The 13,745-nt window shown below is 49.0% G+C and overlaps 1 protein-coding gene across 4 annotated transcripts in view; it reads left to right on the forward strand.

The window, feature by feature from the left end:
- The window catches only part of LOC140388348 (bis(5'-adenosyl)-triphosphatase-like), a 1,872,387-nt gene that overhangs the window by 1,802,132 nt on the left and 56,510 nt on the right, over positions 1 to 13,745 (forward strand). The gene's annotated exons all lie outside the window — the stretch shown is intronic.

The following is a 13,745-nucleotide window of genomic DNA, read 5'->3' on the forward strand; positions in this document are numbered from 1 at the left end:
TGCAATAGTAACTCAATCTAACTAACCAGTCTGCTCTAATCCATGCGGTGGGTGTGATGCTTCCTGATCTGCCCCTGTCTCTCTGAGTGTCGCCTATGGAAAGAGAATGACATGTGTGCCCTGTCCTTTTATATGGGTAGCCCCCTTGTGGTAGTGTCATCTCTGGGTGTGTCTTGATTGCCCATTGGTCGTGTCCTATCTTACTGACCTATTGGTTGAAGTTCTGTGTGTCATGATGTCTCTGGTGCTCCCACTAGTGTTTACTTAGTTGCAGTGTACCTACATTAACCCCTTGAGTATTTATAGTGATGCCTATCACCACAATGCCTTTTTGTTGTAGACTCGTGAGCTCTGCCTTCAGGCGCTCTCTCAGTACAGCAGGGACACGTCGTGGTGCGTGGACCACTGGCTTGGCATCAGGCCGCAGTAGAATCTTGTACTCGTATGGCAGTGTGTCCATCCCGCTAAATACATCTGGGTACTGGGTTAGGATGTTGTCGATGCTGGCCTGAAGATCCGAATGGGACGGCGTGGTGGTGTAGACCCTTTGAATGAGGTTCAGTTGCTTGCAGGCGTGCGCACCTAGTGGGGATGCCCTGTCTGGTTTAACAATCTCGAAGCGTAAGCTTGCTTGTGTGTGTCGGCTGGACACCTGCAGATGGCAGGACCGCAGTGCCTTGATTGCGTTTCCATTGTAGTCCAGGCGTTTGCAGGTGATGCTACCTCTGAGTGTCCTGACAGCCCATTGGTTGTGTCCTACTCTGAGTGTTCATTGGTTGCATGTTTGCATATCATGACACACACATCACCATTGCCATACCTGAAGATTACCAGGCGGAATGAGATGCAAGGTGAGGAGAGAGCAGGCCAGAATATGTGTCCTGTTCAAACATGGTGGGCGGGATTCTTCCATAATCGGCGGGGCGGGCAACTCCGGAGGGACAGAGTGGCGTGAACCACTCCGGCGTCGGGCCGCCCCAAATGTGCGGAATCCTCCGCACCTTCAGGGGCTAGACCCGCCCCGGAGTGGTTTGCGCCCCGACGGCCGGCAGGAAAGGGGCTTGGCGCCACACCAACTGGCGCCGAAGGGCCTCTGCCAGCCGGCACGAGTTGGCGCATGCGCGGGAGCGCCGGCGTCATCCCCGCGCATGCGCAGACGGCTTTGTTTCCGCACCGGGAATGGCGGACCAGTACAGCCTCCGGTGCGAAAGGATAGAGTGCACCCACGCCACAGGCCCGCCAGCAGATCGGTGGGCCCCGATCGCGGGCCAGGCCATCGTGGCGGCACCTCCCGGGGCCAGATCCCCCCGCGCCCCCCCAAGAACCCTGGAGGCCGCCCGCACCGCCAGGTCCTGCCGGTAAGGACCTATTCCAATTTACGCCGGCGGGACTGGCAAAAGACAGGCAGGACTTCGGGCCATCGCAGGCCCGGGGCCCATTGCGTTGCACCGGACCCCGCCATTCTCTGAGGCGGGCGGTGCGTCTCACGGCGGGCCGATTTTTTTGGGGCCGGAGAATTTGGAGGAATTTGACGGGGAGTCAGAGAATCCCGCCCGGTGTCTTACCAATGTTGCTGATCAGGGCAAGCTGCACTCACATCATTGCTGACACCCTAATACTGTCTGTCCCAAATTAAGTTTTTCGTAAAGATTTTTGAAAATCGCCTCCGAGACACAATTTTAAAAGTGGTGGGGGGAAGACCTGGAACTAATGCTGCTGAATGTATCCAAGCCAATGCATAGCAATAGCAACAGCAGTAACCCCCCTGTACAGCTCCCTGACTGTAAAAAAAAATACAGAACTTGCAACTCTCTGCACACAGCATTCTCATAAACAGGCATTTCAGGGTCTTTGAAGCTAAAGGGTCTTGAGATTTAAAGCAGCATCTGTGGTGTTGGGTGCTCTGGTGCACAGATGAGCCAACACAGTTGTATGTGGTACAACTCTATTTTATTATAACTCTTATAATACAGTTCGTTCTGGATACTCTGCACGTGCTGTCTCCCTGAGTGTGTTTGGTAACAGATGTGTCCTGGTTCTCCTCTGCAGCTAATACTGACCACCGGGGGTCGTGTCTGTGCTTTTATATCTTTCTGTCATTGGTTTTGGTGTTGTGTGTTCTGATTTGTCTGTTGGTGTGTCTATCATGATGTGTGTGTTTGAATATCATGACATCCCCCCTTTTTACAAAGATAAGTGCCTACGTGGTTATAAATATAATTGTGTCGTGAGTGCATCTAAGAGTGTGTGTGTGTGTGTTGTGTACAGCGTGTGTTTATGACGTAACTATTTACATGGGGCGATGTCGGGTGCGTCACACTAACAAGGTTGTACCACAACAAAACTTGGATGCGAGAGAAAAAAAAAACTTGAACATTGGTCCGGTCAGACGATATCTGGAACAATAAACAACAACAGGTTATAATACAGAAGTGTTTGACTTTTTGAACGTATGAACAGCGTTATAAGTCCAGTCTAATGGGTGACCGCCTCAAGAATGGGCTGGTCCTCAAGCCGGTTCAGCTGTGGAGATCTGGGGTCACACTGGTTCACCTTGGACTGTTGGAGGTGATGCTGTTGCCGAAGTCTCTACTTTACCATTTGTTGTACTTCGTGCAGTGCTTGGTTTTTTCATTCGTGCAAATATAACATTCAACATCTTTGTTAGTGGTGCCTTGGCTGTGGTTTGGTTCTGGTGGCGATGGAAGGGGCATGATCCGTGGCATCTCCACGAAGTCATCCTTGGGAACCAGTGGAGGATCCGGCGTGTGCGTACGGTTCAGTTGCGAGCGTGGAAGGCGGCACAAAGCCCGCTGATTGCGCCTACGCACCAATCCATCCGCCCTGCATGCCAGGAACAAGGTGGAGTCTGTTTTCTTTTTATGTTTGTGGTGGACGGCATCTTGTAGCCGATGGGTCGTTGCCATCGAAGTAGCACCATCACTAATATCATGCAAGGCGATGACTGTGCCAGATGTGGAAGTTGGCCGAGACCGTGTACGCTGGTTCCGGCCACCTGCTGTGCCGGAAGGGCGACTCCGCAGAGAAACGTCGAAGCATGTCGCCTTGGAGAGAGAATTGTTGCTCGCATCAACGTCTGGCGATGGCGCGAATTGGTGTGTCCATCTTGGACCGCCGGTGCTGGTTGCCACTGCCGACCCAGTGGGACTGCCACGCGATCCATTCCCTGTCGCCGTGGCATCCGCCGTCACCCTGAGCGTGCCATCACCGAGGCCGCGACACCGCCCGTCCGGAGCAAGGTCTGGCGTGCGCAAATCAGAGTCGGCGCTTGGCTGCTCCCCATCTGGAGTCCGGTCTGCCTTCCGTCGATGCCCCCCGTCCGGAGTCCCAACAGGTTCACTGGAGGCAGCCGAGATTCCCTGAAGCTGCACTTCTGGAGTCGGAACATGCAGGAATGTACCAACCAGTGGAGAGGGTCGAGCCATCGAGGGTGGAAGCGGTGCGCCGCCACCGCAGTCGTCAGTGGTCCCACCGTGATCGTCGAGTGCCTCGGTACGCACTAGGCGAGGTCTGTCACCTTGCACCTTTTGCATGGGAAGTGGGATGCTGTCGTCACTCGTCTCACATCCCGTGGATAGATCCTCATTAGCAGCTTGCTGTTCACTAGGGTTGGGTAAATTGGCAGAGTTTTCATCTGGTGGTGCACACCATGTCGGTGGACTGTCATTGTCTTGCCGTTGTCCTTCATTTGGGCTTTTCTTCTTTGGAATTTTAAATCTTCCCCCAGACATTGCAGAACCTTGTTTATTACCCCCAAATTCTCCCATATGTATGGTCTCGAATATAGGATCCAATGTTTCTATCGACATTGTACTATTTTCCAAAGAACATTCCGTTTCACTTTTCTTCTCAGGTACCTCATATGTAACTTTGTCTAATGTACATGCCTTCATGGTCTCTGGGTCTGATTTTGCTGGGACTGGCATGGTCACAGTCTCTCTTTTACTGTTCTCAATTGCCCACATTATACTCCCCATACATAACTGCTTAATCACTGGGGTTAGTGTGGTACAATGGATAATCGGGTCGACCTTATCTGCATCTTCACCATTAGTGGAAAGCACACTTGGTTCACTTGAAACTGCTGTGGGTTTTAAATTCGTTATCTGGCTACTCGATGTCGGTGTCCTCAGGATTCTTGCTCCAATGTTCTGCTCAATAATCAGTGGAGTGTGTATAGGTTCAATGCAATTAATGTTCCCCTCAAGGTTTGAAGAGTCATTACTGACTAACTGCTGGTCTCCGAAGTTGGGATTTTGCGGCGTTGTGTTGAAGGGAGACATTTGTCCCTGCTGTAGATATGATTCAGGTTGTGTTATTTCCATTACCTGAGGATCAATGTCTTGTCCATTTTTTCGATCCGTACTAAAACACTGGCAATTCTCAGTCTGCTCCTTGCAAGTTAAACATTCAATTAATTTCGTTAGCAAATCCTCAGCATCCTTCTGTGGCCGTGCAGCATTATTAATCTCTGTTCGGCTATAATGATCCTGAAGGTCAGCGCATAAACCTTTTTTCTTCGGGCTTGGACGAGGCGATTCCTTTGGCTTGTCTTCAGTTGGGCTTGAACAGTCTTCAGCGCTGTGCCCTTCATTGTAGCATGAGAGACCGTCATGGTCATGCTGCTGTGTAGTGGAGCATAGTAGACTTGCATCGTCTGCCGCTGGTTGGTCAGGAGAGGTTGCTAGACCCTCATGGTCTTGTTCCTGCAAGGACTGCACATTGGAGTCTTGCGTTGCTTCTATCGTGGAGGCTGTCCACGAGCTCTCTGTGGAGGCTTGTGACACTGGAGTCACTTCTTGTTCGTGCAAGGACTGCGCTCTGGAGTCTTGCGTTGCTTCTATCGTGGAGGCTGTCCACGAGCTCTCTGTGGAGGCTTGTGACACTGGAGTCACTTCTTGTTCGTGCAAGGACTGCGCTCTGGAGTCTTGCGTTGCTTCTATCGTGGAGGCTGTCCACGAGCTCTCTGTGGAGGCTTGTGACACTGGAGTCACTTCTTGTTCGTGCAAGGACTGCGCTCTGGAGTCTTGCGTTGCTTCTATCGTGGAGGCTGTCCACGAGCTCTCTGTGGAGGCTTGTGACACTGGAGTCACTTCTTGTCCGTGCAAGGACTGCGCTCTGGAGTCTTGCATTTCTGCAATTGTGGAGTCTGTCCACGAGCTTGCTGTGGAAGCTTGTGACACTGGAGTCACTTCTGGTTCATGCGAGGACTGCACTCTGGAGTCTTGCATGTCTTCTTTCATAGAGTCGAGAACGTTGAGCGGGACGTGGACCACGCTCTGTGTGGCAGCAGGACGCTCTCCGTGTGCTTGCACCGCTCCCTGTCTGTTAATGTCAGGCTGCAGCATCATCCGGTACTGATAAGTTGGAACGTCATATCTGCTGGATTGAAGATCCTCAAATCCGAAAAATGAATCCGCATCTGCGTCGGATTCAATGTGGGGGCCGCCAATGTGCAACACGAAAGGTTCGTCCGAGTCATAGTCGTATAGGACCACGGAGCTATCATTGGGCTCGCGAGGTCCGGAAACACTGTAAAGATCGTCATCGAAGTATTCGAGGTCGGAATCATCGGCTTGTGCGTAGGTAACTGCTTGTCGGAGGGTTCTTCGGAGGTCAAATTCATCTCCTGGGTCAATTTGCGGCACTGTGCTGTCATTCCAGGTGAGGGAAGGTTGTTTTACAGCTTTAACAGATTTTTGTTTTTTTGATTTGGGACGTTTCCCTTTTAAATTGGATTTGGGACGTTTCCCCTTTAAATTGGTGCAGTCTGGGGCCTCTGACATCCTGACGCTCGGTATGTAGCACGTAGGAAGCGACTGCGCATGCTCAAATCGCTGTTCCTTTACCGATGGCCGTTTTCTTGACTGCGCATGCGCAGCATCTCGCGCATGCGCAAACGAAACTTCCGGTTCTGCGCACTGCTCGCGCAACTGTGCTAGCGTTATACCTTTAGCAAGATGGCCGCCGACCTCGACCCAGCCCTCTCTCAGGCCCGGGATTTCGGCCTCTGGGAATTCGGGCTCCGGGATCCCAGCCACGAGGTGAGTACTGCAGCTTTTCTTACCTTTATTTGCCGATTGGATTGTGTTTTCTTCACAGTACTTGGAGAATTTGTCCAGGACTGCCTGGTAATCGTACCTTTGCTGCCTCCTGAAGAACCTGAACCTTGTGAATATTTCTCTTGCCCTTGCACCGGCGATGGTGAGGAGAAATTCAATTTTTTCGCTATCATCCAGGTCTTGGAGTTCAGCTGCCACCAGGAACAATTCGAACATTTGCCGGAATCGCCGCCAGTTTTCGCGGAGATCGCCGTAGCACTGGAGCGGCTGCGGAACCGGGAGCTCTATCATTTTGCCTGGGCACTGCTGGTTGTCTCTGTACACGGAGGTATGCCGGCAGGTATCGATCCACTCCTGTACCATGTGGTGTTGGGTGCTCTGGTGCACAGATGAGCCAACACAGTTGTATGTGGTACAACTCTATTTTATTATAACTCTTATAATACAGTTCGTTCTGGATACTCTGCACGTGCTGTCTCCCTGAGTGTGTTTGGTAACAGATGTGTCCTGGTTCTCCTCTGCAGCTAATACTGACCACCGGGGGTCGTGTCTGTGCTTTTATATCTTTCTGTCATTGGTTGTGGTGTTGTGTGTTCTGATTTGTCTGTTGGTGTGTCTATCATGATGTGTGTGTTTGAATATCATGACAGCATCTGCTGATGGGACATGCCTAACAAACCTGTGCTCACCCTTCCTTTCTCCCTGGAGAACAGCCTTATTCTCCCCACATAGCTGTGGCCGCTCACCCTCGGAACCATTTTCGTCAATCTTTTCTGTACCCCTTTCTAAAAGCTTCACATCCTTCCCATTGAGGCTGAGCCAGTGCTTTATGAAAGTTCATCAAATATTGTTTTTTGTACTCTGTACCCATATTTCATGAAACACAAAATTCAATATAATTATTAACTATTTTCTGCCCTGCCACCGTCAATGATTCCTGCACATATACACCCAGATCCCTCTGTTCCTGCATTTCCTTTAGAATTGTACCCTTTGTTTTATGTCACCCCTTCTCATTCAAAATGTATCAATTCATACAGCTCCACATTAAATTTCATCTGCCACATGTCGGCCCATTCCACCAGCCTGTTTATATCTTCTTGAAATCTATTACTATCCTCCATACAGTTCACATTGCTTCGAAGCCTTTCATCAGCTTCACATTTTGAAAGTGTGCCTTGTACACCCAGAATAGATTTTTAATATAAATCAAAAAAGCAGTGTTACATCTACATACCATTCCCTAGTCAAAAGTTTTGGGGGACACAAATGATTAATACGCACCAAAGCAATATAATAGTAGATTCAGAAATTATATGGCCAAACATTTTCTTAGAACTCCTGCATCTCAAAATTCCAATACACCATTGAGTAAGTGAGATGGGGACTAATAATAAGTGCTACTTGGAGCTTGGGAATGATGTGTTCGGCAGGTAGGTTCAATGTGGACTGCACTCGATGCAGGGAAGCTAGAAACAGACGTCTAACACTGGAGAAGATCCAACACTGTTTTATTCAACGATAGAACTAATATACATATTCAGCTGTGGGTCGACACTATACTGAACTGACTGGAGACCTTGTACTAGCCTGACCAGACTTACTAGCTACCGCATGGTGTTTGCACTGTGCTACTCGTGGACTCTGACTGTCTCAGTGGCTAGGTCCAGAGAGAGCAGGAAACCTAGTGCCCTCTGGCTTTATAGTGACAGCGTCCTGTCTGGTGATTGGCTGCACTGTGTTGTGTGCTTACTGGTCATCCTGTGTGTCAATCACTGCCTGTCTGCATCTCATTATATACATGAGTGGATATTATGACCGGGAAAGGCCTTCGACATCTCCTGCTCCATTTTCTTACGGTCTTTTCTCTGGGATTGTGACTGTGTTCTCTTCAAATCTGCTTTGGTGCTTGAAATTATGGGTTTCTCTTCCTTCATCCCACCTGTAATGTGCCACATTATCTGCAAGTACAATAACAGTATAAAGGCGTTGGAAGTTTGAAGGGCACAGATATTGACAGCCAAGCACCCTTAATTCATTCCAGCGTGTGTTAATTAACATACAGCATGCGTCCAAAATCTGTTGGGAGCTTACATTGCAGGCACAACTTTACAGATTCAAGTTTGAAAGCAGTTGCATGTTTCCATGGCTCTCCAAATTTAGCCCCACATATATTTAGGTATGCATGTTAATATGTGAAAGAATAAGTGCTTTGCATGAAAGCTCAGTGAAGCCATACCAGGCCAAGTGAAAAATGCTTTATGTAACAATGCTATAGTAGTCTTACCTTTGGCAGTCTTTCTTAGGCTAATATGCCATGCTTCAGGAAAAGAGTTTGGCGATGTGGAACAATATATTGATACATCAAAGGGTGTACTTCAGAAATTAAGTTGAGACTATACCATCATGCCAAATCTAAATTAATTTATACCTGAACATAAAAGTGGTTGATACATTGCTGAGAAATATTCATATTTCAAAGTCTGTCATTTTTCATGGTAAGTCATTATATATTTTCAATTGCTTTAGGCAGAATTTTTCCATGTTTTTTGCCCGCCCAGTCATCGTGCTTGCTGACAGCTAACATGGGCTGAAAATCACCTCCTTTGTTGCAATGAGCTATTACTCCAATTATCACGTATAATCTCAGTTAAGCAGCTTTTTTATTCCAGATGTTTCAAATTTGTGCAAGGGCTATTTTACCCCAAAATATTTAAATACCATTTTTAAGTATCAGTTGTAAGCTTTAAGTGGGAACACAAAAGTACATTAGGAAAAGACATTAGATTAATGGTGGATATGCACTGGTGTGTAATGATAGCATAACCGTGCTATAAAACCAATACATTAGATTCACTCACACTGCTTACGTGGGCAAGATTATTAATTAAACTTGACATGATGTTATATTTATAGTAGCAACTGAGCATTACTTTGATGTGATCAGCCAAAACGTATCTTTGTGGCATTTATCAGTGTCAGTATTCATATAAATATTCAAATACCCTTTGGCTGAGCTACAGATGAAAATTTGATCAAACTTAACCGGTTTGATTTAAAGCTAATTCTTCATGATTTAAGTGTTTTATCAAAGTATAAAATTCAGCACAGGCAGGTTCAGATATCATTCCTATTGGTTCCTTGTTGTTTGGATGAAATATCATTGCTTAAAAACGTAACTTCCGGTTCCTCTTGCAAAATGATGTGCAAGCAGAAAGCAGCAAATTCTCTGTCACTTTAGTTCTCTGGTTAAATTATCATCACTGATGCAATTATGTAACCACAAAACCGAAGGGGCGGGATTCTCCTTTAGCCGACGCCGAAATCGGGACATGCAATTTGGCAGAGAATAGTTTCCGACTACAAAATCGTGGCAGGCGCCGATTTAACGTGAAATCTCGATTCTCCATCACTTCAATAACAGAATCAATGCATTTCACCCTGCTCGTACATTAGGCACCGTTTGCATATCATTAGCAGGCCCGTCCCGGTACTCTCCAGAGCCTCTGCGATTCTCCGCCTCCGATGGCCCGAGTTCCCGATGGCGTGGTTCACTTGTGCTTTTAAAAATCGGGACACCGGTATGGTGGCTGCTAAGGGAGCGAGGGGGATACGGAAAATGTCCAACATGGCCATAGTGTGCTGACAGTTGTGCTGCTGGCTGGGGGGGGCTTCTGCCAGGGTTGGTGGGAGTAGTGGGGCTTGGCCTCTGTGAGGTCAGGGTGGATGGACACGGAACACCATTGCTGCAGCCGGCAAGGCAGCCAGGCAGCTGCACACATCGCTAACAGCCCGCTTTAAACCTGGTGCCACAGGTCATATAGCTGTCCCCCCAGGGCACCCCTCTGGCCCCAGATGACCCATCAGCTGTCTGGGCCTGTTCCAGCACAACCGGTGCCAACCTTTTGGCTGGGATAAGTGTGTGTAGGGAGCGTAATGTGTATGTGCGGCTGCAGTTGTCAGCCTCCCAAGTGGCGATCACGGACTCAGCGTATCCTGCACCATTTTTCTGTGGAATTCTGCATTGGTGTCAACAATTAGTCTCAGAAACAGAGACTCCCACCCAAGATGTATAAGGGGCGGAATTCTCCAACCCCCCGCCGGGTCAGAGAATCGGCACGGCGGGACGCAATTCTCCGGCGCCTACATGGTCGGCGCATCGCCTGTCGGGATATGCGGTGACTCTCCGGCACGGGCTGGTGCGCCGATTCTCCTGCCCGAATGGGCCGGGCGCCGTCAACAAAAAGCTGATTCCCGCTGGCGCCGTTCTAACATCGTCTGAGCCAGCGGGACCTCGGCGTTGAAGGGTCTGGCGGTGGCCTGTGGGGAGGGGGGGAGGGGGGGTCCGCACCTTGGGGGGGGGGGCCCTCTGTAGTGGCCTGGCCCGCGATCGGGACCCACCGATCGGCGGGCCGGCCACTCTGCCCTCCGGCCTCCTTTCCTCCACGCCAGCTCCTGTAGCCCTGCGCCATTTGGCGTCAAGGCTGGCGCGGGGAAAAAGGCCACCGCGCATGTGCTAGTTGGTGCCGGTCCAACTGCGCATGCGCGGACCCCGCGGCGCCGGGCTCAGGCTGGGATCGGCAGCTGGAGCTGCATAGGCCGCTCCAGCGCCATCCTAGCCCCCTGTGGGCCACAGAATGGGGTCCCGGAACGGGCGCCGATGGCGGAGTAAAACACTCCCGTTTTTACTCCGGCGTGGGCACTTAGCCACCCGGTGAGAATCCCGCCCAAGACTTTCCAGGGGTTGAAAAAGAAAATGCTGAAAGACTAAAGTTCTGGGGCGAAATTCTCCTACCCGCCCCGCCACATTTCTGCCCCGACCGGCCGGCGGGAGTCTCCGTAACGCCGGCCGGTCAATGGGGTTTCCCATTGTGGGGCAGCCCCACGCCGTCGGGAAACCCCCGGGCGCCGGCAGAACGGAGACTCCCGCCGGCGGAGAATGACGCCCCTGATTACAACTTTGATAGGACAAGGCAAATGCCAGTGCACCCCCAACTGCTGCCCCTGCCCCCACACACACAACATTGGCAACTGTGACGTCCTCGGCCTCAATTACCTGCCTCCCAGTCAACTGCTTGGCAGTGAGAAGTGCCAGTTGGCAGGCGGCCAGACAGGATTGTTAATTTATACATCAGCTCAATGGCTAAAATTAAAGGAATGGTTTCCTGAACTCTGGTAAATTGGGGGTTGGGATTTTTGGGGAACATCTTCCGGAAGAGAGGGGGAATGGCTGGGCCATTGGAAGTCCAAAAAGATTCCGTACATTTCCAGGAGGAGCATGCACTCCTGTTCCCTGTGGTCTCATGTAGAAAGTTAAAATACTTACTCAAGTGGGCCACTTCCGAACCCGAATTCTCTTCCCGTTATCTTCTGTTTCCATGGGCTGGGTGGGGTTAAAATTGCCCAGAAGGGACCGGCTGCAATTATAATGCTATCCGAGTAAGACAGGAGATAGCTTACTGACATTTCTCAAAGTATGTGCCTTTTTCAGAGAAAAGTGGTGATTTCTATCAGAAATTATGATAAATCATGTCTCTCCAGGTTTTATTTAAGGTCTTGCACCTCTTCCTCTCTCATTTATCTACACTCGTCAAAATATTAATGCCATACACATTTTATATGTTGCAAAACCCCACCATTTCTCATTAATCTTTTAGGTAGTTTAAATTTAATTAAATACAGAATCCATGTCAAGTGCTGTGCAATAACTACAAAGAGATAGAAGTTAAGGAATTAAAGGACAATGAGGTAAAATTTTAAAGATGCCCTTTTTAGATTACCCAAAATGGACTACATTACTGTCACTGTACCTTTTGAGATTTCATTTCAATTGATGTTGTTCAAGTCACGTCTGTGGCTTGTGTGGGTCAAATTCTCTCAGTAGTCAGTTTTAACTTGAGTCATTAGTGTGATGTGCTTGTCAGTTATAAATTGGCTGCTTGGTCTGGAATGTCCATTGATGTATAACTGAGCATTTTGACATGCTGTCCTGAGAAGGACTTGTGTACTTATGGCGTTTGATGGATTTAGTTTGTGGAAGCACTTTGCATCATGTTTAAAAGGTGCATCTACAACAGTGAAACATTTTATATGTTGTGCAAAATAGAACAGTTGCTCCAGTTATTTGTTCGTTCTTTGAGTGTAAGCTCCTTATTTTATGCATGGGGCTAAAATATTGGGTTGGAAGCTGTCCTCCTCTGAGAGTCACTGTGCCTGTCGTGGTTTCGATGACTTGAATATTAAATTAACAAGATACTTAGTTTGAAAGCTTCTCTCTGTGTAAGGGAGGTCTCTCTGCTCTCACTTTGGCCTCTCTCCCAGTTCTCCCTTCACTCGCAATAATTGATCCAAACATCCTTTCAAATGCCTTGACTACAGGATGTAAACAGCATTTGAAACAGAAAACAGAATGAAGGTAGAAGCAGGAAATGGCATAAAAACCAATGACGAGTAAACCATGGTGATGAAAATGTGTCACAGTAATGAGCAATGTGGACAAAAGAAAGTAAAATCAAGAATAGAAAATAATGTTGCAGAAGAGATGGAGTAAAAAGCATAAATGAGATGGAGATGAAGGAAGTTAAATATTTTGAAAAGAAGCTTCATTTTCATTACATAATTGAAGAAAAATAAACTTTTCAGCATTCCTTGATGTTGAAAAAATGAATTAATAAGTCCTGAATTGAATGAAGTGATTTTATAGTTTGGTGGCCGAATAAAACTGTATGAAAAAACTTTGCTTACTGCCTTATGCTGTTTTATTTTTGGAAATATGCAGTAGATATTTTCAAATTCAAACCTATCTCAGTGACCTGTTGCCCTGTGACATGGCCTCATGCTAGTGGCCACCGTCGCCACTCTATGGAGGTGTCCAACTTGGCACCAGGCACCCTCTCGTCCCACTCTGTGCCCACACGGCCTTTGGGTTCACCTTGAAACAAAGGGGCAGCTGGTTCGAGCCCCAGCTGCCCCTGCATTATCTGGCTCTGCCAGCCCTGCCAGTTCCCCAGATTGGCATCATCGTGTCGACGCCCTTAGCGATGCTCCTCCGTATATGGACCATGCTCTGCAGCACATCGGCAATGCCCACCTCCGACTGGGACATGCTCCGCAGTGCCTTAGCCATGCCCATCTGAGAGTGGGGCATGTCCCCCAGAACCTCATCCTGGTACTGGGTGACATCCCCCAGCGAGTCGGACATTCTGTTGAGACCCTCAGCCATGGCCGTTACCGACTGCGCAACGCCTTGGACACCTTCACTAATGGTGCCGACGCCGTGCACCAGGCTCTCCACTGTGGTCACTACCTTAGCAGTGTTGGCCTCGGTGCCATGCATTGCTGGTGACATCTCCTGCGCTCTGGGACTCCTCCAAACGGATATGCATCTGCTGGAGTGATGCTGACATCTCACTCTGAATATCCCAGCCACACCCTAACATCTCCATCAGCTCTGGAATGACCTTTTCCACAGGCTCAGCATCAGGCTGGGACCCAGCTGGGTCCTGGGTTCCAGCAGACCTCTGACTGCTGTCACACCTGGGGGTTCCTGCCTCTAGCTGATGTACATCAGCAGCAGTGTGGTGCTCAGCAGATTGTGCCCCAGAGGCCTGACCACTAACATTTCCCACAGAGGTGCCTGTATCTGCGCTGGTGGAGTGTGGG

This window comes from Scyliorhinus torazame, chromosome 13 (genome assembly GCF_047496885.1).
Source record: "Scyliorhinus torazame isolate Kashiwa2021f chromosome 13, sScyTor2.1, whole genome shotgun sequence".
Lineage (NCBI taxonomy): Eukaryota > Metazoa > Chordata > Chondrichthyes > Carcharhiniformes > Scyliorhinidae > Scyliorhinus > Scyliorhinus torazame.